Source organism: Zootoca vivipara, chromosome 7 (assembly GCF_963506605.1).
Source record: "Zootoca vivipara chromosome 7, rZooViv1.1, whole genome shotgun sequence".
NCBI lineage: Eukaryota > Metazoa > Chordata > Lepidosauria > Squamata > Lacertidae > Zootoca > Zootoca vivipara.
Window position 1 is genome coordinate 49,659,307 of NC_083282.1, and position 23,597 is coordinate 49,682,903.

At 46.5% G+C, this 23,597-nt stretch overlaps 1 protein-coding gene across 11 annotated transcripts in view; it reads left to right on the forward strand.

Moving 5' to 3' along the window:
* Positions 1-23,597, forward strand: part of LOC118088106 (armadillo repeat-containing protein 12) — a 62,427-nt gene that overhangs the window by 16,901 nt on the left and 21,929 nt on the right. For 4 of the 11 annotated variants that reach the window (XM_060277009.1, XM_060277015.1, XM_060277016.1 and 1 more), the window contains exon 1: positions 15,061-22,693. The exons of 5 other annotated variants lie outside the window; for them this stretch is intronic. The gene's annotated coding sequence lies outside the window, so the exon portion shown is untranslated. Of the gene's footprint in view, positions 1-15,060; positions 22,694-23,597 lie in introns of those variants that run through there. 2 more of the 11 variants (XM_060277011.1, XM_060277010.1) reach the window with 2 other exon arrangements.

Below are 23,597 nucleotides of genomic sequence, written 5' to 3' on the forward strand. Positions count from 1 at the left end.
TGGAGGTAGACTCCACCGTGGGAGCAGGGCCAGAGCAGGAGAGTGCCGGAGTCCTGTCTAGTCATGTTATATGGAATCAATTTCAATCTGTTACCTCCGAGGATGTGGACAGGCTGCTTGGACGAGTGAAACCAACCACCTGTCTTCTTGATCCTTGTTCATCCTGGCTGATAAAAGCTAGCTGGGAAGGGCTGGGCGATGGGCTTTGCGGGGTGGTGAATGCTTCTCTCTGTGAGGGAAGCCTTACCAGACCCACTGAAAGAGGCAGTTATTAAACAGCTTCTTAAAAAAAATCTTTAAATGCGGCCAATATGGCCAACTATTGCCCAGTCTCAAATCTTCCATTCTTAGGCAAGGTGATTGAGCAAGTGGTTGCTGAACAACTCCAGGCATGCCTGGAAGAAGCGGACCATTTGGATCTCTTCCATTTGGGATTCAGGCCTCATCATGGGACTGAAACTGCCTTGGTTGCACTGGTTGATGATCTCCGGTGGGCTAGGGACAAAGGTGAGAGCTGTTTCCTAGTTCTGCTGGATCTCTCAGCGGCTTTTGATACCATCGACCATAACATCCTTCTGGACCATCTTGAGGGGTTGGGAGCTCGGGGCACTGTTATACAGTGGTTCCACTCCTTCCTCCTGGGCTGTGTCCAGAAAGTGGTGGGGGGGATGAGTGTTCAGACCCCTGGGCTCTCACTTGTGGGGTGCCTCAAGGTTCTGTGATTTCCCCCATGCTTGTTAACATCTACATGAAGCTGCTGGGAGAGGTCATCAGGGGGTTTGGGTTGGGTGTTCATCAATATGCGGATGATACCCAGCTGTACCTCTCGTTTAAATCAGAACCAGTGAAGGCAGTGAAGGTCCTGTGTTGAGTGTCTGGAGGCAGTTGGAGGATGGGTGGCAGTTAACGGATTGAGGTTGAATCCTGACAAGACAGAAGTACTGTTCTTGAGGGACAGGGGTCAGGCTGGTGTGGAGGACTCCCTGATCCTGAATGGGGTAACTGTGCCCCTGAAGGGCCAGGTGCACAGCCTAGGAGTCATTTTGGACTCACAGCTGTCCATGGAGGCGCAGGTTAATTCTGTGTCCAGGGCAGCTGTTTACCAGCTCTGTCTGGTATGCAGGCTGGCTGAGACCCTATCTGCCCGCAGACTGTCTTGCCAGAGTGGTGCATGCTCTAGTTATCTCCTGCTTGTACTACTGCAATGTGCTCTACGTGGGGCTACCTTTGAAGGTGACTCAGAAACTGCAATTAATCCAGAATGAAGCAGCTAAACTGGTGACTGGGAGTGGCTGCCGAGACCATATAACACCGTTCCTGAAAGATCTTCATTGGCTCCCAGTACGTTTCTGAGCACAATTCAAAGTTTTGGTGCTGACCTTTAAAGCCCTAAACAGCCTCGGTCCTGTATATTTGAAGGAGCATCTCCATCCCTATTGTCTAGCCTGGACACTGAGGTCCAGCACCGAGGGCCTTCTGGCAGTTCCCTCACTGCAAGAAGTGACGTTACAGGGAACCAGGCAGAGGGCCTTCCTGGTAGTGGCCCCTGCCCTGTGGAACGCCCTCCCATCAGATGTCAAGGCAATAAGCAACTATTTTACTTTTAAAAGACAACTGAAAGCAGCCCTATTTAGGGAAGATTTTAATGTTTGATGCTGTATTTTTTTAAATATTTGGTTGGAAGCCACCCAGAGTGGCTGGGGAAACCCAGCCAGATGGGCAGGATATAAATAATAAATGATGATGATGATGTCTCTATTTAAAAAATGAATAATAGGAAACCTGTTTCATTACTGATGATCCCTACTAGGAACTTAATCCGTCCAAAACCAAAAACCTACATTTCCCACGGTTCTCTTTGGGAAAGTCCAGACAGTTAAGTCAATTTCAAACTGGTTTAAATTGTGTAAGCCTTTTCAGAGAGTATAGATTGAGAGGGCATTGAGTAATGGTTGTAGAAAGAGATGCACATTCTATTTTCCACCACTGCCACCCCCTGTCCTGTCCTGCAGTGGTCTCTCAACAAGCTGGTTTTGCAAGTTTCTTCAGACCTGCACTTCAATCGTTACCCAGGAAGAACAAAAAGTAGCTTCCAGCAATATGACTGCAGTTGTTGCAACAGACCTGTGTACCTTTTAATGTGGCTGCCGCAGCCTCCCCTGTGCTTGTGACACAGTCAGTGCTGGATTTACGTATAAGCTAAACAAGCTATAGCTTAGGGCCCCACTCTCTTGGGGGGCCCCAAAAAATTAAAGAAAAAAAATCCTGGATGTACATTTCCAAAATATAAGATAAAAACAAATTATGATTATGATTATTTATACCCCACCCATCTGGCTGGGTTTCCCAAGCCACTCTGGGCGGCTTCCAACAAAATATTAAAATACAGTAGTCCGTCAAACATGAAAAGGTTTCCTAAACAGGGCTGCCTTCAGATGTCTTCTAAAAGTCTGGTAGTTGTTGTTCTCTTTGACACCTGATGGGAGGGCGTTCCACAGGGCGGGTGCCACCACCAAGAAGGCCCTCTGCCTGGTTCCCTGTAAACTGGCTTCTCGCAGGGAGGGAACCACCAGAAGGCCCTTGGCACTGGACCTCAGTGTACGGGCAGAACGATGGGGGTGGAGGCGCTCCTTCAGGTATACTGGACCGAGGCTGTTTAAGGCTTTAAAGGTCAGCACCAACACTTTGGATTGTGCTCAGAAATGTACTGGGAGCCAATGTACGGTAGGTCTTTCAAGGCCTACATACAGCAACAGTGATGTAAGTAATGGCCCCCGCCTGCTAGCCTGCTCCCTAATATATCACTGGTTTGCTCATTTCTTAATTGTATTTCACAATTAATATACTTCTTCATAATTGCATTTCAGTTCAACAATTACTTTGATAAAATACATATTTTGTTATGTGGCTTTAGATACCTATTAGGTCCATAAATTACCATATAGCATACAGTATATTCAACACAAAAAACAGCGACAATTTGTTGTTGACAAAGGACAGCTGGACATATAACGGGCCTCATTACCTTCCTTTGCTTAGGGCCTCCTTAAACCTAAATCCAGCCCTGGATGCAGTAGCGGTAAAAGAAATGTTTCTTTCACAGCAACGATTCCACGTATCCCAAAATGAAGTTTGGCTTCCACGACTGCCAGCATGATTGCCATGCGCATGGATCTGGCCCTTTGAAAAAGTGGGGACCCTTCAAGTCCCATCCACCTTGCCTCTACTTACCCCAAACTGTTTCACTCCAGCTTTGCCCACAAAGGACCCTCATGTCACGTGGGGTAGCTAAATGAAGCGTCTATGTTTGGAGACATTTCTCAACAAAATGTTGCAGGCAAACCTGTTGCCTGCCATGCGCTAGCATAGCCATTAATGCACCAGCAAACAGAACAGGACATGGATCTGCATTAAATTTGCATATGCTAATATATAGATAGCAATTCTTTCTAAGTTTATATCATTTTCATAGAAATGGAATCCATCTCACCGTAGTGGGGAACAGAGATTGTGACCACATATGAACCTGTGTGCCTCTAGGTGCTACCTGCTGATGAGCAACTTCAAAGCCTCCACTCTCTCTCTCCTTACACTAGACCAGGGCAGAGAAGCCCTTCAACTAGAGGACTTCAGCCTGTAAAGTAGGACACCTAACCACCCTACTTCATGCCCTGCTGATAAGCTTCTCAGAGAGGACCTCTCCTGGCCACTGTTGGAACTTAATGCTAGAGATGGACCCTCCCAAGACCAGAAATGGATTCCAAATTGGAGCTGGGGCCAAATATTAACTCCCCCCCCTCCCCACAGTTCTCTTCCCATCCAAAAACAACCACATTTGCAGCAATGCCATGGTATGCCATGCTCTGAATTGCTTCTCTCCCTACCCTCTCCACACCTAGCCTTGTTTGCGAAGACAGGTGGAAACAAATTCAAGGTGCCTCATGGAAGAATGTTGCTCACATGACTTCTTCACACCATGCAATAATTAACTTATGGAATCAGTGCCAGAAGGTGAGGTGATGGCCATTAGCTGGTTCTCTCTCTCTCTCTCTCTTTAAGGATTAGACACATGCACGGAGAGTAGGTCTATCAACAGCTCTTACCTGTAATCACGAAGCAGATGCTCAATACTCAAGAGACTGTAGAGAAGATGATAGAGACAAAGAACCAGGCCTGGCATCAGCACCCAGAATGACCGGGCAAGTGCTGGGATCCCTGAGGGTTCACCATGACTGATTTGTTTTTTTAAAAAAAAGGTTTTAATTTTTTTTACTGTTTTCTTTATTTTTGTTTTGCCCTTAATACAGCAGTTCAGCAAGACTCACAGCTGAATCAGCAGCTGATTGTCTGGTATTCTGTCCATTCAAATTGCGAAGGCAGGAGGAAGCTGGGCTCACCCCATTACTGGATGTGATGGGGCAGGATGTGAGATCTATTTTTATATTGTGTCTGCCAGCAGAGGCTGGTGGCCATTGGGACTGGCAGGGCAGAAGGCAGGCAGACCAACAGGATGTGGAGTCAGACCCAATGACAGGCAGAGCCAACCCTGCTTTGACTTCCATCCTCCTGCCTTCTGAGTTCCACAAGGACAACATGGAGACTAAGGAGAAGGAGTGGGGGGGGGAGAAGCTGCCAGCCAGTGCAGGTAAGGACTGGCTGGGGACCAGACTGAAGTTGAGGGGGCACTGCCCCATTCACCCTAATGGCCCATTGATGTCTATCTTAACCACTAGAAATGTACACTTGTATGACATATAAAGCTCTCTATATAAAGAAAGCTATTAGATCTTATTACAAAGCCACAAGCTGGGTTGGTACCTACCAAAGAGTTTAACTTAGCCTGAGGACCTGTTTCCAATATAATGACTCATCCCATGGATATCCTCAGTACAGTGGAACCTCGGGTTACGTACCGTCCTCCTTACGAATGTTTTGGGTAACGAGCTCCACTAAACTGGAAGTAGATGCCCCTAGTTGTGAACTTTGCCTGGGGACGCAAGCGGAAGTCGTGTGCCGCTGGCGCGGCAGCAGCAGGAGGCCCCATTAGCAAAAGCGCAGCTCATGTTAAGAACGGTTTCCGCTTAAGAACGGACCTCCGGAACGAATTAAGTTCAGAACCGGATGTACCACTGTAACATTAAAGAAGAACATGCTATTGAACAATTACTCGCCTATTGATACCGCAATCCAATTGTATATACAGTACCAGTATATGTGAACAGGCTTCTGAGCATGTATCATTTGCTGGATCAGGCATCCAATTGTAAACTGGATGTGCATTCATACATGCATCAGATTATGTGGTCTATTAGCCCCACCTTGCCTTCGATGGAACACTTTCAAATGACACCAGGATGTATATCTTTATCAATATTCTGGCACAATCACACATAAATGCTTTTTTTTTAAACTGAAGACTAGAGCTGTTTCTCTGAACTCAGCGTGGTTTGGGCCCAGGATATCTTACGGACCAGGATGGCCATGTGTCCTAATTTACAGAGGACAGCCCTCTATTTGTAGGGCTGTCTGGTCCAGGTCTCGTTTAAAGGTGAAGCATCGGGCAAAGAGAGAGGAGGAGCCCAGAAGTTGCCCATCAACAGTGAGCACATAGACAGCAGACTGAGAATTCATGCAGGACATGTAGTCTTCCTAACTATGGTGACGTGTGTCTTTATTTAAATGACAGCAATTATTTTTACATTTGTGTGTGTGTTAGCGCATAGTCAAATTTTACGCAAATAGTTGCATTATTTTGTCCTTTTTTGGATGATATGCGCTCTTTTTTTTTTAACATTGTCCCCACACTGCATGCCTTTTGTTGAGCTGCATAAACGCTAATCCACCAGCTTTTTATCCCGACTAATTTTGTTGTCCCAATCCCATGGAAAATCCAAATTGCTGTTTGTTGCGCTTCAGCTTTCAAGAACAGATTTTTGCAGGAAAAGTTCCGGGGTGGGGGGTGGGGGGAGTGATTGGACACGGAGCTTTAAAACATGGACCTGTGCCTGGAAAGCGTGGGGCAAAATTTAAGTGTGGATAAGTCCTAAGAGCTACTAGGACAAATGGCTTGGCTTTCACATAGTCATGTATAGTAGTGCAGTTATGTAATTTTTGATTCCAGACTTCCACGGTGCTACAGAGGACCCCCCTTTTTAGATGGTAATGTGTATTACCTCACTTCTTCAAAATATGGTAAGCCATCCATGCTTTGTTTGAGGAGCCTTCCTGTTTACTCTGCTGAAAGGGAGCCGTGGACACCTGCCTCAAAGTCCTTCCCTGGTGACACCACTGGGCATAAGCCTTGGTCCCTCGCATTTTAGAAGCAGAGCACTATTTTACCCTTCAGTAGCCAGTCCATTTTATTGGCACGTACCTGTGCTGCCAACAGCAGAAAGACAGAACGAAAGAGAACCTACAGTATTAAATTCTCAACCGAAACATCAACTGTTTCAACGACTGGGGCATTGGCAAATAGTTGATCCCTATCTATCTGCGCATTGACATTTAAAACACTGCATGTCACAAATGGATCTATATATCTGAGGGACTGCATTGCAGATGGGGTGGCACATGTTTCTTCCACAGAAGAATGTCTAGTGAATGTTTTTTTTTTCCCCTGAACTTCAAATGATAAAAAAAAGGTTCTGCTTTTAAACAGGCAGCGTAGATGTCTCTTGCATAGTCTGGATAAACTATTGCCTCATTCAGGCACACCAATGTTGTTTTTTTCTCTCCTTGTACATTTTTCTAAAAATATTTGTTCTGAGGCTGGTATCTGAGTGTGCCAAGTTTTAACCCAAAATGGGGGAGGGGGAGGGAAAGTATGTTCTTGTTTGCGCAAGAAATCCTTTATGTTTTGGAAGTTTACAATGGGGAGTGGCTACGTACTCTGAACTGTGCAACAGCACTGCCCTCCACTGCTAAATGGAACCTAGGCCTAAACACGTCAGTGGGTATATAGGCAGTGTTTACAGCTAGCTGGGGCCTCCGAATTACACAATAGCCTGCCTACTCTTAGCACATTCTGTACCCGTTGTTGAAAGCGTTGGGTGCAGCTGCTCCAGATGACAATTTAAGTGCTACAATAGATAGGTCTAAACAATTTTCAATTACCATTCTTGCAGGATCTTCACAGCCTTTAATAACGGTGCAGAAGCCCCATCTCTCTCTAACCCTTATTTACACCATTGTCAGTAAAACAGGGACAGGACGTACTAATGTAGAGGGGGATTAACGAAATGGGCTAAAATGACTTGCAGCCGCCTAAGCTCGCATTCTTTCTCCCATCAAGACTGTTTTGGAGGAGCAAGGAAGGCTCGAGGTATTGCATTTCTCAGATGAGTGGGATGCATTTATAGTGAGAGATGTTTTTAGCTGTGTGGCATAAGCTCTCAGGAAGAAACTTGAGTGACGAGTTTGTTCCTGCTTCCCCTATCCCAAATATTTACTGGTGACAATGTAAAGAGTACTTTATGTGCCGTTGCCTGAAGTGAATCAGTATGGGTAATCTGTGTCATCATAGGCCCCGTGCTTCCTATGAACAATTCTCATCTTGTGCTCCTGTAAATTGACTTAGCTTTCAGCATCACTTGGATTGAAAGAGAAGCAGCAGTTGTTACAAAACCACAGTTGATAACGTGTCCTTGTTTTTGTATTACTGATCTGCTTATTCCTAAATGGTAACATTCAAGATATTAAAAGGATAACAAATAAAGGGCATATGTTGAAAAAATGCAATTAAACTCTGTTATCCAAATGTTGCAGGGACTCCTTATCACAGCCTTGAATGTCTCCCGATAAATTCCGCAGCCTTTGTTCAGAACTGTACATGCTGTGTTCCAATTCCCAGCCACTCCTCCCACACACATTCACGCACGCACACAAAAACAAAGGAAATCCAGATTTTGCATTCAGAATTAATTATATACACCACTGGCACTGACATCTTTTTGGGTTTTCACCTCATCCAGGCTCTTTGTTTTATCTAGCCATCACTGTGAAACCATCACACATTGTGATTCAAACAAATAACATCACCCTAATTATGCTTTTCTTGTGGGCAAATAAATCACCAGAACATGAACCACTATCCAAGTTGCTAGTAAACTAGGATGCTCACTCCAGCAAGTATAATTGTTGTGGGTGTTTTTCTCTGGACATTGTCCTTGCAATAGTGAGGCCCCTTTGAATGAAGCTCATCATCACTGCCACTCATCCCATAAGACTTTTGTTGGCTTGACTGTGGCATTTTGAATCCTCTGTTAGTTTCAAGAGACTTTCAGTTTGGTTTTTCTCAAGAGGCTATGTGTTTATTTGCTCCAACACTTAAGCACGGACTTGAAAATATATATACCATATTCCTACTTATATAGCAATGTAAGGCAGTCATCATTCTGCAGTTTACCTGGCTGCCAATAGGCTGCCAACTCCGGCATAATGAATGGCAAGCAGGCAGGTGACCAAGCAAGTGGCAGATGGGGCAGGGGAGCTGTTTAATGGAGGAGGGAGAGGCACTTCCCAGAGCAACTTCCCAGAGCAGTTTGCCAAACTGCTCTGTGAAGCACCTCCTCCCCATTTCATTGGGGTTGGGGAGGCATGTCACAGAAACTGCTCATACCATAGATATTCTGAAAAGGTGAGGGTATAAGAATATCCGGACTGAGGGAGGGGGAAGTGTGGGAAGGCAGCGATTTGGAAGATAACATCACATGGACAACAGAGAATTAATGGAGGTACAGGAAGCTTACTATTCACATTAAATGACTGTATGGATGAACCCTACATCTAACAGGGTCTAAGAGGGCCACCCTATAAAAATCCACTTGAAGTTGATCCTGTAAGGTAAATTGCCATTTCTAATGCCATCAAAGACGTTCTAGGTGTTGTCAAGGTATGCGAGGTTAGAGGTAAGTATCGCTGCACTTAATGAGGAAATAAAGCACAAAGCCTTTCTGCTTTGCCAAGGTCACTTTGAGCCAGCAGCAGCCTGGGGCCCACTCTTCCCCATGTGGATGCCCTCTAGCCAGTACGAGTTCCGTCCCCAGCCCAGGCACTCGCACCAAATAGAAGGAAAATGTCCCTAGGTTATATAGCTCCTCACTGAATCTAAATCAATTGAGGGTTCGTACACTGGCGAGAAATGCAGGCTGGCAAGGTGCAAATTGGTTTCTGCTCCTTAAATGTTCCGAATGGATTTTTAAGACCAGGTTCATCTCTCTTGGAGATAGAAGCAGGGACACAGACAGACATAACTGACAGCAGGATGTAACTGAGCCCGGAGCAGGGAAGTATAAATAAAGTCCAGCTTCTGAGTCCTGGATCAAAGCCACTTGTAACACAAAGTACATTCCGCCCGAGTGTAACAAACCGTACCAATCTCCTCCCAGGCTGTGACTTGGGGATTGTGAGTGGGGATCTGGGGGAAAAGGCTTCCTGCTGATGAGGTTACAGCATGCAGAGGGAGACAGTGCCTGGCACTGTACAGGGTGGTAATGGGAGCAATGAAACACAGCAATCTGGTTTACTGCTGAAAGCCCACAGGAAATTCTGGGTTCCTTTTCTCCAGGTGATATCCTTTTTCTTAAGCTGCCTTCTTAGAGGAATCCTAAATGTTTGAAAAAGATCTTTGTCTTCCTTTGCCCCCCTCTCCAGGGGTTCCTTCTCTTGACTTTGAGGCCCAAGCCTTCTTATTTTTTTCCTGTTCAGTACAAACTTATAACATGGGTCCCCTCCCACAGACATACCACAATCCTATCCCCTACATACAATCCCATGACTCAGGGAAGAAACTTTCTGCTTTAATTCTGAAATTACATTTTGTACATTTCTGAAATTACAACATGGCCCACACTGGAGCATTTCTCCCATGGCCCAGTCCAGGCTCTCTCCCTCTTCTGCTTGCTATTTTTGTTTATCAGAACATTGAGCCTGAAGAAGAGACCCACCAAGATACAGTGGTACCTCGGTCTATGAACACAATTGGTTCCGGAGGTCTGTTCATAAACTGAAGCGTTCATAAACTGAAGCGAACTTTCCCATTGAAAGTAATGGAAAGTGGATTAATCCGTTCCAGACGGGTCCGCGGAGTTCTCAACCTGAAGCGTACTTAACCCGAAGCATGGGTGTAATTGGTTCTTGAAGTCTGTTCATAAACTGAAGCGTTCATAAACTGAAGAGAACTTTCCCATTGAAAGTAATGGAAAGTGAATTAATCCGTTCCAGATGGGTCCGCAGCGTTCGTAAACCGAAAATTCATAAACCGAGGTTCCACTGTACTGTAATAGCTTACTATTTTGTAACTTTTGGTTGGTCCTAGTTACAGTACTATATTGCTGTTGGGCTATGGAAAGTCCTGTCTGTTTTGTGAAACAAGACTGAATGGTGTCCTTTTGCTTCTTTCAGTTCCCTTTGTTTAACCTCCTTATGTTTCTGGTTGACTGATTTGTATTCATAGCCAGACATGGCAGCAGCAGGTAGTGTCTTCCTGCATGTGAGTGCACTAGAGATTTACTCACACATATATATTGAGCACATAGATCCTTACAACAGCACCAGCTCCTGCTGTCCCTGGGATTATTATTATGCTTGCTTCCTCCCACCACCTGTCTCTCCCTCCTACCTATGCACAAGGAATTCTGGGACAAGTACTGGTAGTTCTTGAAAAAGCACACCACATTATGTAGAGAACCACACAACTCACTCTCTCTGTTCCAATGAAGGTCTCAGCCAGCACGTCACTGTTCAAAGTATTGTTTGTTTTGGTGTGCTTCTGATTGGCTCCCCCCCCAAACACACACACACACACACACACACACACACACACACAACAGGAAATAAATAAGGAAAAAAGTTTCCATCAATATCCCCCTCAAACATGATCTGCAGTTCCTTCATTGTAATGGGGTTGCATCCTGGGCTGGCCCTCCTTGATCTCCAGACCTAGTAAAGTGCACCCTTCCCCACGCAACTCCTATGCTTAGCATCCCAGTCATCTACTCCCTTCCTTAGCTTATTTTGCTGCTATGAACCTCACTCTCACACTCCCAAAAGTCTAGTGAACATAGCCTACCTATATGTGTTGTAGGTCCAATGGTGGGACACCAAAACACAATTTGGAAATGTATAATTTGGACTGTTTGACTTGGATGTGCCTAAGGCTTTCAGTAGCAAGATGCTCCTGGTAGGATTTGCCTTTGTGATATATCCTCTTGTGTCAATGTCACTGATTGCATACATGTTGGTGTAACATGATGCATCCTTCTGCAGTTTTCTTGGGACATGTAAGGGGGAGGGATTATAGAGAACCCCCCCCCTCTCATCAGGAGCAGCCCGTCTCCAAGCAGTTATGAAAGTGCGGGTTCTGAAGGGGTGAGTCAGGAGACGGAGAAGGGGTGCCAGGGCTCTGGCAGCATGGGAGAGCCCCTGGTCCACAGGCAGGAAGAGAGAGAGGTGGGAAGGGTGGACAGGGAGAAGGCAGACCGTAGACCCTTCCCCCCAACACCGGTATTGAGGAGGAGGAGAAAGGGGAGGAGATTCACTGTCCCGAGGCTTTTATGTTGGTCAAAGTCGCGAAAAGGGGCAGTGTCGGATTCTGATACAGAATGAGAAGACATGAAACCGACAGTTCACTTCACTGTAAATAATGTGCACCAATAAAGACTTTTGAAAGACAAGTACGTGGAAGGTCGTTACTCAGGAGTAGTCTGAACAACCCTGACAGGACAGGACTCACAAGCACAACAGTTGACTCCTCTGTTACTTCTACTGGCAACAGGATTAGCCTCTCTCCCTATGAATATGAGGAATTCATTAGAACTCAGATGTCCTTTAGATATTCTCAGAGGCTCACGAGGCTCTCACTTATCCATGAATTCCTCCTACGCAAATAGGAAAACATTTAAGTGACTCAGTCATGTGAAGGACCCAATTGCACAAGTGGGTTTCCATGGAATTGTCAGACAGACACACATGTGGAAAATACCTGTATGATTGCCTCCTGCACATGTGGTTGAGTTATTTTGCCATTCTTGCAGCCATGTGGGAGCTGTTCGTGAATAGGGGGTTTCCTATGTGGCTGGCAGAACATCCAAAGAGCACCTAAATATGTCTGTAATGTTCGCCACAAACAGTGATCCAATAGGGCCAGGCAATACAAGTGCTTTTCATTTCAAGGACTGTATGATCAGGCTCCCAGAATAGCTTATATGTTAGAATATCAAGTATAGTGATACAAATGTGCTTGGATTACATACATCTGTCATTGGCTAAATGAGTGCTTTGACCACCGTTTTAAACAATCATTTCCCAAATGCACTGTTTGATCTTGTGTGGGCACATGGGAGACTGGGAAAGGTTGGAGGTCATTGGTCTCGATGGCCAACAAAAGTGAGGGATATGTGCGCTTTAAAAGGCCTGAAACTTTCAAGTGAAGCTTGGTCAGAAATGATTTGGGTATTTCTGATCCCCACTGAGTCCATATGAACTCTCTAAAAGACAAAGGGTATCTTGCAAGCATTACACACCCCATTCAGAATACCCTGCTCAGATTTCTTTTGAGGAAATCTCTACACAGCCTAGTTACAGGTAGGTAGCCGTGTTGGTCTACCGCAGTCAAAACAAAATAAAAAAATTCCTTCCAGTAGCATCTTAGAGACCAACTAAGTTTGTTATTGGTATGAGCTTTCATGTGCATGCACACGGAAGCTCTACACAGGCTGCTGGGCTGAAACATTTGTGCAGACAATGTGCTTGGTGGATTTACCTCCCATATTGTCTGCATTGAAGACAGGAGTGCCTGGTGTGCTATGGTCCATGGGGTCACGAAGAGTCGGACACGACTAAACGACTAAACAACAACAACAATTGTCTGCATTGGTTCATCACACTGGCTATGGCTCAAAGGGCACCTAAGACTTTTCTCTGGTATAGTTTCGCATGTTTAAGACTATGCAGTGAAGCAACAATGTGGCAAATAGTCAGAGATGGAAGGTATAAGAGGGCGAGGTTGCTTTTTTGCTGGGAACATACGTGTGTATGTGAGAGAGAGTGAGAAAGAAAGAAAGAAAGAAAGAAAGAAAGAAAGAAAGAAAGAAAGAAAGAAAGAAAGAAAGAGCGCTCAAGCCTAGGATGGATAGATGGGATGGTAGGGAGAAATAACTTTAACCAGGGCTCTTTATGGGAGTACCAAGTAGCCCCATAAGTGTGTCCCAAGCAGTAGTGTCTTAAGGTCATCGGGCGCCCTGGTGCAGGGATCCCTCGGGCGCCCCCCACTCTTTTAAAAAAAGAGGAAAGCTCTTACCTGGCGTGCTGGGCGGCGGGAGCCTCACGGCGGCCCCCGCACCTCACAGCGGGGCCACGCTGTGCTGGAGGCCAGCCGCCTGTCTGATGCCGGATTGAGTGGGGGAGGGGGCTCCGCACGGCCTTCCTCCCTTCTCCCAGCGGACCGGGGTGCCTGGGCAGGCCGTGCCGCGGCAGGGCCTTCCTGGCCGTCTCCCGCGACTCCGGCGCTTGCTGGGTCCACGGCCGTTTCCTTCCCGCCAACAGGGCGCTGCGTTTCATTGGTAGAGGTGCTGCCATGGGGCATCGCCTCTACCAATGAAACACAGCGCCGGGGTGAGGGATGACCCTGTCGCTGCAGAGCAGAACAGGGTCCGAGTGCCCCTGCTCCACTCGCTTACCTCCCTGCTCTCCCCTGAGCCCTGAGCGGCGCGGCGTGCAGGAGGAGGGAAAAGGAGGCTGCTGCGCACCTTCCCCACTTGCTGGGGCGCCCAAGCGCCCTGGCGCCCCGCGCCACTAGAGTCAATGGGCAAGCCGCCCCTGGTCCCAAGAGACCATTCTGTAGCCATGCATTTCAGCTATGCTGCAGGGTCTTATGTCGTTCAACTTGTTTGCCTCCGTTGAGCCACAGGGCGATGATTTACATTCACAAATAACATAGAGACATGGAGATGACCTGAGTTAATCTCTTGCAAAACTGGTGGTTTGTTCCCCTCAGCCATCCCTGCCGTTAACCCCCCCCCCCATCCATATGTGAGGGCTTCCTTCTGGCATAAAAGCCCCAAACGGTCCCTCCTTTCTCTGTAAAGCTGAGGAAGGGGGTGGGGTGGGGAGGATTGCCGAGCTGCAAACCAGCCCTCAGTGCAAGCTGAGAACACAAACAAGAGTGAGAAGCTGATGTGAGCTGGGCTACGTGCCAGCGAGGCAGAGCTGGAACACAATGTACAGAGCGCAAGGCAGCAAAGGGAACAGCCTGACTCAGCAGCCGGGGAAGTGGGTGTGCTGTGTCGCGCTAGATAAACCACTCCTGCGGGCTTGTGGTCAGCAGCATCAGTCCTCCTGACACACAGCACCAGGCTTCTGAGACGGCAAGGCATAAAGAGAGACATTCATGAGTCCAGCTGTCTGTCCGTCTTTGCTGTCTAGCCCTAAGAGAACACATCCATACTGCTAGCAGTTCTGTACCTTATATATTCCTCCAGCTCTGGTTTCCGCCTAGAGACCACAGTGGGTTCAAAGCTCCTCAGTTTACCCATCTCTAAAATGGGGATCGTACCTGTTCAAAAGCACTGGCTGCTTAGGCAAGGTTGATTTAAAATCATGAATGGTGCAAAGATTACACACTGAATACTCAGCAGAAGTATCAAATGTCCCCGTTTCCACTTCTTGGGCACTCAGCAATTACAGAGAACAGTTCATTAAAGTTCGCTATTCATGATGTGTAGTGATGAGTAATCATTCACTGTTAAAGTTAGGGATGGGTTGAGTTCTCACAATCTATACCCCGAAGGCAATTTTGCTTTCCTAACCCTGCTTTTGAGATCAAATTCTTCCCTTGTCTGGCACCTCTTTTGGCATTCTAGAACAGGCAAAGGCCTGGCAACGCATAAACACAGAGATCATTAAAAGGTGGTGTTGCCCTAGGGCAGTGTTTCCCAACCAGTGTGCCTCCAGATGTTTTGGGACTACAACTCCCATCATTCCTGACCACTGGTCTTGCTAGCTAGGGATGATGGGAGTTGTAGTCCCAAAACATCTGGAGGCACACTGGTTGGGAAACACTGCCCTAGGGCAGTGATTTTACACACACACACACACACACACACACACACACACACACACACACACACACAGGACCACTCTAATGTTTCTGGGTATGGGTGTGTTAGGAAGCCATTCAATATATTCTGTTCTGCAAATCAGAGCACTTCCTGCCTTCCTTTCAATGTGGACATCATCACCAAGCCCTTGCTCTATCAAGGATAAGTTAGTAGGCGGCACCATATAATATGGTCCATATTATGAAAATCATAGGCCCCAGGCCACAAGGCCTTGTTAGCTTCTTCAATAATCTGACCATATTATTAAGGAACTCACATTTCAGTCTAGTTGAAGCCCTTGGAACAAGGCGTTGGCCACCCTCAACCCATCACAGCTTAGTTTCAACTTGGAAAACAACTTGGCTGCTACATTACAACTCGTCAGGTGAGTCCTGGGGTTTTGGTGCTTGTTCATATACTTGGTAAATATCACCTGCTGCACACTGCATACCCTGCAACATTCCTCAGATGACAACATTTCTCACAAGGACAAGCACCAGCTGATCTTCCTCCCTGAGCTCAGCAATGGCGGCACTGGTGGGGGAAATAGGGCCATTCTGGGATCAAATCAGAAGCCGGGATGGCTTTAGTAATGCTGGGACTTCCCCTGGAAAATAGGGACACTTGGAGGGTATGACACTGTGGTGGTCCTAGTGAGGCTCAGTCACCTGAATCTTTCCTGCACACCTTCATGACTATTTGTGGCCCACGCACCCAGCCCTACACAGCAACCCCAGCCATTTCTCTCTCACACACATTAAGGATTTCAGGGCCCTTGGAGGAGACGCTCTTCAGCATGCAAAGCTTATCAGTGTCCTTGGCATACCTCCTGGAAGACGAACTAAGCACACGAGAACAATGGCATTGAAATGGGCAGCACAGCAGGGGATCTTGAGCATCTCAGAGACTATGGAAACAAACGCAAGGGCAATTTGTATGTGAGAAATGCTGGCAAATAGTGCTCTGGATTTCCTTCAGCGCCCTAGTGGGCATTCTTCCATGCCTGCTGCTAGATTAGATTGAAATTTGGAGTGTGGCGGTAGTGAGGGAGTCTTACAAGTTTGGAGTGCTGAAATAAACAACCAAATCTCAGTGATGTAGAAATCCCCATTTCACAACAAAATGGAAAAGGTGAAAATGTTGAACAGAACAAAGCAGATCTGGAGCCAAGATTAGAACAGCTTGGCACACAAAAAAAGGCCAATTATTGCTTTTGACTTTAATCATCTGCCTTCTGCAGCAGGGGTGGGGTTAACCCCTTTAAGCCTGAGTGCCTCAATCTCAGCCTTTCAGGAATGGCATGCCAACAGTATGGTAGGTGTGTCCCAAAGGTCCGCATGGCAATACCCGCCAAAGGCGTATGCATGTGCATGCCACACAGACACAGATTGTGCACACACCAGAGCACACAGAACCCTACAGAAAGGCTGCATTTTTGAGACAGTGCTGTAAAGAAGTTGACTTCGGTTTGTGGTTAGAAACCCCTTAACACATGCCATATGATATCAAACCATTTACCAGAAGTGTTCACATATTACAAAAGCCATTGGTTTCTCTTTGGTGCATAACTTTATCCATTAATGACTCTTAAGTGTTGGCCTCTTAAGGAGCATATAACAGGAATTTCCCCCACAAACTGTTACGCAAGTGCAATGTATGCCCACTGCAAAAAACAAAAACAAAACAACCTCTTATAATAACCATTCTGATGCCAATCTGGACTCCCTCCTGATCTGTGCCTAAAGATCATGGGGCTGAAATTTGAGAGTACTCTTTAATTTCATTCTGTCACTGCAGTCCCATGTAGCTTCTGTGGCTAGAGGTGCTTTTGCCTAGCTTAGGCTGGTTCCAAGACTGGTTTAGTCCAGTGATCTCCCACTGGGACTACTGACTACACTCTATGTGGGGTTGCCCTTGAAGACAGCCCAGGAACTTCAGCTAGTGCAGAATGTGGTTGCTAGGTTGGTGAATGGAGCAGATCATGCATCGCTGGTCCTGAAAGTGCTGCACTGGGTGCCATAGAGCTACTGGTCCAATTCAAAGTTTCACACCCAGTGGAAATTGCAGGGATGTGGCTTCCAATAAGGATCAGAACCACAGCAGTTTTTCCTATTTCCTTTTTTTTTTTGGAGATACGTATACTCACTGCTGTATCATAAAAATATATCAAAGAGGTTTACAACAATGAAATGAAATGAAATATTGTTACTCCTTATGCTGGGGTCCCAATCTGGATCAGGTCTCTCACTTCCCTGCAAGACTGTTGATTTGTGGAACAACAACTGCAACCTTGCACATAAGGGCACAGTGCATAGCACATAGCTAACGTAATGTGCAGCTTGCTTGGTCTGTCTTCTGGAAAGAGGCGAGAGGTTTATTGGTGCAGTTTAGTGTGTAATCCAGTGAGGAGTTCCAAACACACACACACACACACACACACACACACACACACACACGTGAAAGTGCAAACCACATGTTTGGAAGAAGGGAAGAGGATCAAGGGTAAACCGAAGGCACAAAGGGAAGCGGCAAAGGGAAAGGTGTTATGGGAGGATGAGCGGTCTCGGAAAGAGGCAGCAGCTCACCAGGCAAGCTTAAAACTACAAAGAACTACAAAGACTTGGAGGGAATGGAGGGAAGAGGAATGATTGCAAAATGGGAAGAGATAAGATTAGGTTAGATCAGGGGTGGGGAATACTTTTTAGCCTGGGGGCCGTCCTCCCTCAGGGGTAACCTTCCAGAGGTCACCTGCCAGTGGTTGGTGGGGGTCAGAGGTAGACGTTGGGTGGAGACATGGGTGTGGCTTTTACCTTTATACTGTAGGCCACATTCCTGCCACACAAAAGTCAAATGATTTTAAACACACGCCACAACTCTCCGTCCTCCATCTAGGTAAGCAAAAGGCAGCCACATGGACACAGCTTTTCCTGGCACTGAGATGCACTGGTGAGATACGCTTGGCCAGCTGGATTTCTGCCTGTCATGTGGTGACAATAATTCTGCTACTAAGGGTGGGTGGTGGGTCATGGTGGCCCCAAAATGTCAGTGATCTTGGACCACATAGAGAAAATACAACAGAAGAGTTAATGGTCACCTCCAGCGTGCCAGTACTTTGAGGGGGGTTCAGTTGCATATTGAAAATTTAGAGGTCTCACTATATGGAGGGAATTTCGTGGGAAGGATTCAAGCACATACTGGAAAGTTTGCACAAATAAAGCTCTGTTGCCCTAATGTAGCAAATCCACTGTCTTAAAGAATTGGACTTTTGTGCATTGAAAAGTATAGGGTGTGTGGATGACTAATGGAAAGATGTATAAACATTCCATAAGGAAATCAATAAAAATGCTTGATAAAAACCAGATAGAATGTAACCACCGCATAAGCTTTGTAACAACAAATCAGGATGAATGTTGCAAAAATAGGCAGTCTGCAGGAGCTGTTAGTTTTGTTTTATTTTCAAAAAAAGTGGATTAAAGCACTCTGGTCTTTTCTTTTTAAAGACTTTTTGCAGTTAGAAAAGTGGCATGGAAATGTTCTAAGAAGTGTGGGATAAATGATTAACAGGAAGCTGTGTGACCACTGTGCAAGTAAATCAGAATAAAATCAGGATGGATGCTGATTGTCATCTAACCTCCCTGCAAATGAATCAGAATAATAAAGACCTGGAATTGACTAACCGTAAGCTTTGTGCAAGCAAATCTGGATGAATGCTCAATAAACAGGTCATTGGGAGGCACCCTCCATAGACGAGTGTGATTCTGTACAAGCACATACACTGTTGCATGCAGTCTGCAGACATACTGTCTTTGTGATAAGTAGTAGGCACTGCAAGAGGATTTCTTTATAAGACATATACCCACATGCCATTATTTTTCTTAGTATGAGTCATTCAAGAGGTCTGGGGAAGAACAAGGAGCTGAATGTCCTGGACTGGCTGCTCCCCGTCTCTTGCTTCTTGCTCAAAAACAATGCTACTGGCAATACCTTTTTCCTGTTATCCATAAATAGCAAAGTGCTTTGCTGAGAAGGCACTGTAATTAAACCCATTGTACAGCTAGGGAAGTGGTATTGGGGGGGGAGGGCTTACCCAAGTCACCCTCAGAAAAGGAGCCAAGGCAGTCCTACCTTTCTGAACAGCCAGACTCTGGCATAATCCATGTCTGCACCGTGCCATCACTAGACTATGTCTGCCGCAGAGCTGCAGTGCCCCCGAAATGCTGAAACTAGGCAGATTACACCATGTCACCACTAGACAACAATGTCCACCACAGGACCACAATGTCCGTCCCCCCACCTGCCCGAAGCATGAAAACAAGTCCAACTGGTTTGGATATTGGGCATATGGCTTCACTTTCATGCAGTGTGGAACTGGGAACGCTCACCAAAGATTTCTGCAAAAGCTGATTCATCTGAAGGCCGCTCGACCCCACTTTACAGGGTAATTCATTCCACACACATACCCGACATGCTTTCTTTCCTCCCCGCCAAGGCTAGCTGTGGTGCTTCATGTTCTCTCCCATGGCCCCGGCTAGCACTCTCTGTCCACAGGAATGTGCCAGGGATGGGGAATGATCCTCCCCTGCAGAGCTGTGGGAATGGCTGGCAGCCTCATCATTTCAGTAAAAAATTCAAGGTGGGGGAAAATAGTTGCCTATAAGCAGCTCAGGCTTTGCAGCCCTTTCCAAGGCTGTGGCACACAAATCGGGCATGGCATTCTTTGGGAGGAATAGAAAGTTTGTTCCTGTCTTTGTGAATGGCAAAGTTCTCACTGACTTTGTCAAGGAGGACCAGGCTCCTGCAAGGAATGCCTTGCTTGGCCTTTGTTTCTTTCTAGCTTATTCTAGGTCATGTTAACCTCCTATTCTACACACCCTCCAATTATTGCAGGCTGGCTCTACTAATGGTTAGTTTCCAGGCTGCTGCGAAGGTTGAGAAATGTATGCAGCAGGTACCTGTATAAACAAGTGAGTGCCCTCTCTCTGCAGCTGGTGCTATACCAATAGCTGAGCACCACTTGCCTTCTTCCAAAGCATTTCCACCGATTAAATGGTCCACCAAACCTCAGGTCTACATGGCCTAGGCTCTTTCCCAATCCAGGATATTTATAAATATCCCCAATACTGCAACATCAAATGCCACTACTTATATGTATTACCCTTCCTTGAAGGAATGAATTTTGGAAACAACGGTGCCCTGTAAAGAGATGGTGCTTAGTATCCATGCTGAGCCCTTCCACACTCTGAGCATAAACATTGTTGGAGGGAGTATGTATGGGTGGGATTCAGCTAGCAAGTCCTGCTTGCAGAAGCCAGTGCACGGGTTCCTACTAGTGCAATGGGTTTTTCTCTCCCTTACCTCCCCACTTGGCATGGGAGAATCACCAGAACAGTGCACAAGGGGAGGAGCTGGAATGTTTGCTTTGACAGAACAATTGCCATGGTTGCCACATTGAATTTCTCCCTATGCCTCTGACTCCCAGTGGTTGGAAATCACAGGTGGGGGAGGGTATTGTTGTGCTGCTCAGCTTCAACTTGCAGGCTTCCCATGGAGATCTGGTTGGCCACTGTGAGAACAGGATGCTAAACTAGATGCTAGACTGTGGAACGCTCTCCCCAGGGAAGTTCGCCTGGTGCCTTCATTATACACCTTTAGGCGCCAGGCAAAAACATTCCTTTTAAACCAGGCCTTTGGTTGACCTGATCAACATCACATACCCTTTTAAAATGTGGCTCTTTTTTGGGGGGGGGTATTATTGGGTTCACAGGACGCGGGTGGTGCTGTGGTCTAAACCACTGAGCCTAGGGCTTGCCGATCAGAAGGTTGGCGGTTCGAATCCCCATGACGGGGTGAGCTCCCGTTGCTCGGCATTTCTGTGCACTGCTCTGGTTTGCCAGAAGCGGCTTAGTCATACTGGCCACATGACCTGGAAGCTGTCTGTGAACAAACGCCGGCTCCCTCTGCCTTTAGAGCGAGATGAGCACCGCAACCCCAGAGTCGTCCGCAACTGGATCTTACGGTCAGGGGTACCTTTACCTTTTATTATTGGGTTATTGCTTTTAATTTTATTTTACATACTGTGATCTTTTTATGTGAACCATCCTGAGACCTCCAAGTATTGGGCGGTATATAAATTCTAATTCTAATTCTAATAATAATAGATGGGCCTTTGGCCTGACCCAACAGGATTCTGACTTTGCTGCTGTTGTGTGCCTCCTTTCTCTGTCCTGATATGTTATACGGATTCAGTCGGATGGAGGCCAGGTGAGCGGTACAGACCTACCACACTGTCCGCTGCTGCCTAAATAGTTTGAGGATCAAGTTTTTTGAAGAATCATTTGAACCTGTATGTACCTGCCAGTGCCTGGAGATTGGCACTGGAGGTGATGCTCACTGGCACGCCTTTATGATCAGTTAGATAGGAAGGCTCAAGGGACAGGGCCTTCTCAGAAGTGACCCCTCGTCTATGACGTCCATCTCAGGGGATGTGCAGTTGGCCTCTTCAGTCTTGGTATTTCATTCTTGGTGTTCAAAAAGAATTCAAATGCCTCTCTGTTCCAAGTGACTTGGGATTTTCAAATGTTGTAATTTTTGAAATGTTATAGTGTTTCCATTTTGTGCTTTATGTTGTTGTTTATAGTTATTCATGTTGTTGAACATTGCCTTGAGAGGACTTTGTTTGGAGAGGCGGCCTAAATGTGCTTAAAAGCAAATAAGTAAATATAGATTGAATGTGAACTTCATCAAAAATCAATAGGACTTACTTAAGAGACAATGCATTAAGGATGGGAGAATTTCTGGTTCAGAAATCAAACATGTGAAACAAAGGTCAACCCATTTCCTCTAAGAAGATGCACATTGTTCCCTTTATGCTCCCTTCAAACATTTCCTCACCCCTTGTTTTCTAGTTTGTTGTGCTCCTATTTTGTAAGTGGTCTAATTTCTTGAATTATTGAAGCTTATCACGCAATGAAGGGCAACGACTGGTTAGAGGCTCAGACAGACCCATTCCCAAGTAAGGATGGGGGTGGAAATTCAATTCAGTTTGCATTTAAGGCTGAACCTACCTAATTCACATTTTCCAAAACAATATATGAACCGAAATACATCCAGCTTTCTCTGAATTTTGCAGTGCTAATCTCCAGTCAAATAAACACATATCTTAAAGTGCACATAAAGATGCATCTCTTGTGAACTAACATTTTTTAAAAAATGCTTTATCCTAGGGGATCTTGCTTTGGAAGACAGTGCATATTAGGCAAAATTCACAGGAAAAATGTGCAGAGCAGGAGAGATTCGCTGATGAATTTTCACAATAATAAAGAAAAAATCCTCAGCAAGCTCAAACTGATGTGGAAATGTGGAGAATGGAAACGAAGGCTGGAAAAAAATATATGTGAAGGTGAGGGGGGGGGAAATGAAATTTCCAGATTCACCCATCCCTGTTCTCAGGTAACTAAAAATGCCATCGTGTTTCCCCTATAGCAAAGCCGGCTCTTGCCAGATGGTTCCGCTTATCCCTGTGTGCTATCGGTGAATCCACGTCATCCTCTCCCCAACCTTGTTACCCAGGAACAGCCAACCTGTGGAGAAAAACCAGGGTCAGGAGGAGGGGCCAGAGGAGAAGAGACAACACGATCCGCAGGGGCCAGGCGACGGGAGGGGTTGTCTCGTTCCACTGAATGTCAGGGGAGGAAAGGAGAGGGAGGAGGAGGAGGAGGAAGGGGAGAGAGACAAAAAAAGAAAAGCAATACTCTCTCTCTCTCTCTCTCTCTCTCTCTCTCTCTCTCTCTCTCTCTCTCTAAGCCACCTAGTAAACCGGCAAGCTGGTTACTGGCCAGGTCTTCAGGAAACCCCCTCATAAAAAGTAGGCAGAGCTGCTAGTTTATGGTGACGAGAGGCCGGGGAGTTTGCTTTTCACTTCTGGGATGAGCAATGCAGAAGCTCTGGGAGGGAGTCGTGGGGCATGGGGTGGGGTGGGGTGGGGAGGAAAGAGAGAAGTGGAGCAACAGCAACAGCCGCTCTGGTATTGTCTTCGCCCAGAGCTGTGCCGAAGTGGCAGAGGAGGGGTTAAAAAGGTGAAGGCCACAGGCCTGAGAGTGAGGAACAGAAAGAGGGAGGGGTGCGCGGAGTGAGTGTGCCTGAGTGTGTGCTTGCGGGAGAGAGACAGAGAGAACAGAACATCCTGTACCTTCGAGCATTAAAAACGGCCCTGTGAGGGCGGTGGGGGGGGGTGGACGCAGGAAGACAGGAGCTGTCTTTAGGGAATAGCTGCACACAGAAGAAGTGGGAGGCCTCCGTCTGTGTGTGTCGAAAGGGAGGTCGCTCGCAAGGCTGCTGGGCCGAGCGAGTTGGGAATAGCAAAGAGAGAGAGCAATGACCTCTGCAAGGTCAGCCCCCTCGCCCGCCACCATCCAGGCCTCGGCCTGCAGCTGGAGCCATCGGAGGCCATTCCGGAAATGGGAACTTGGTCTCGGTGTGAGGGAAGGGCCACCAATCAGTGGC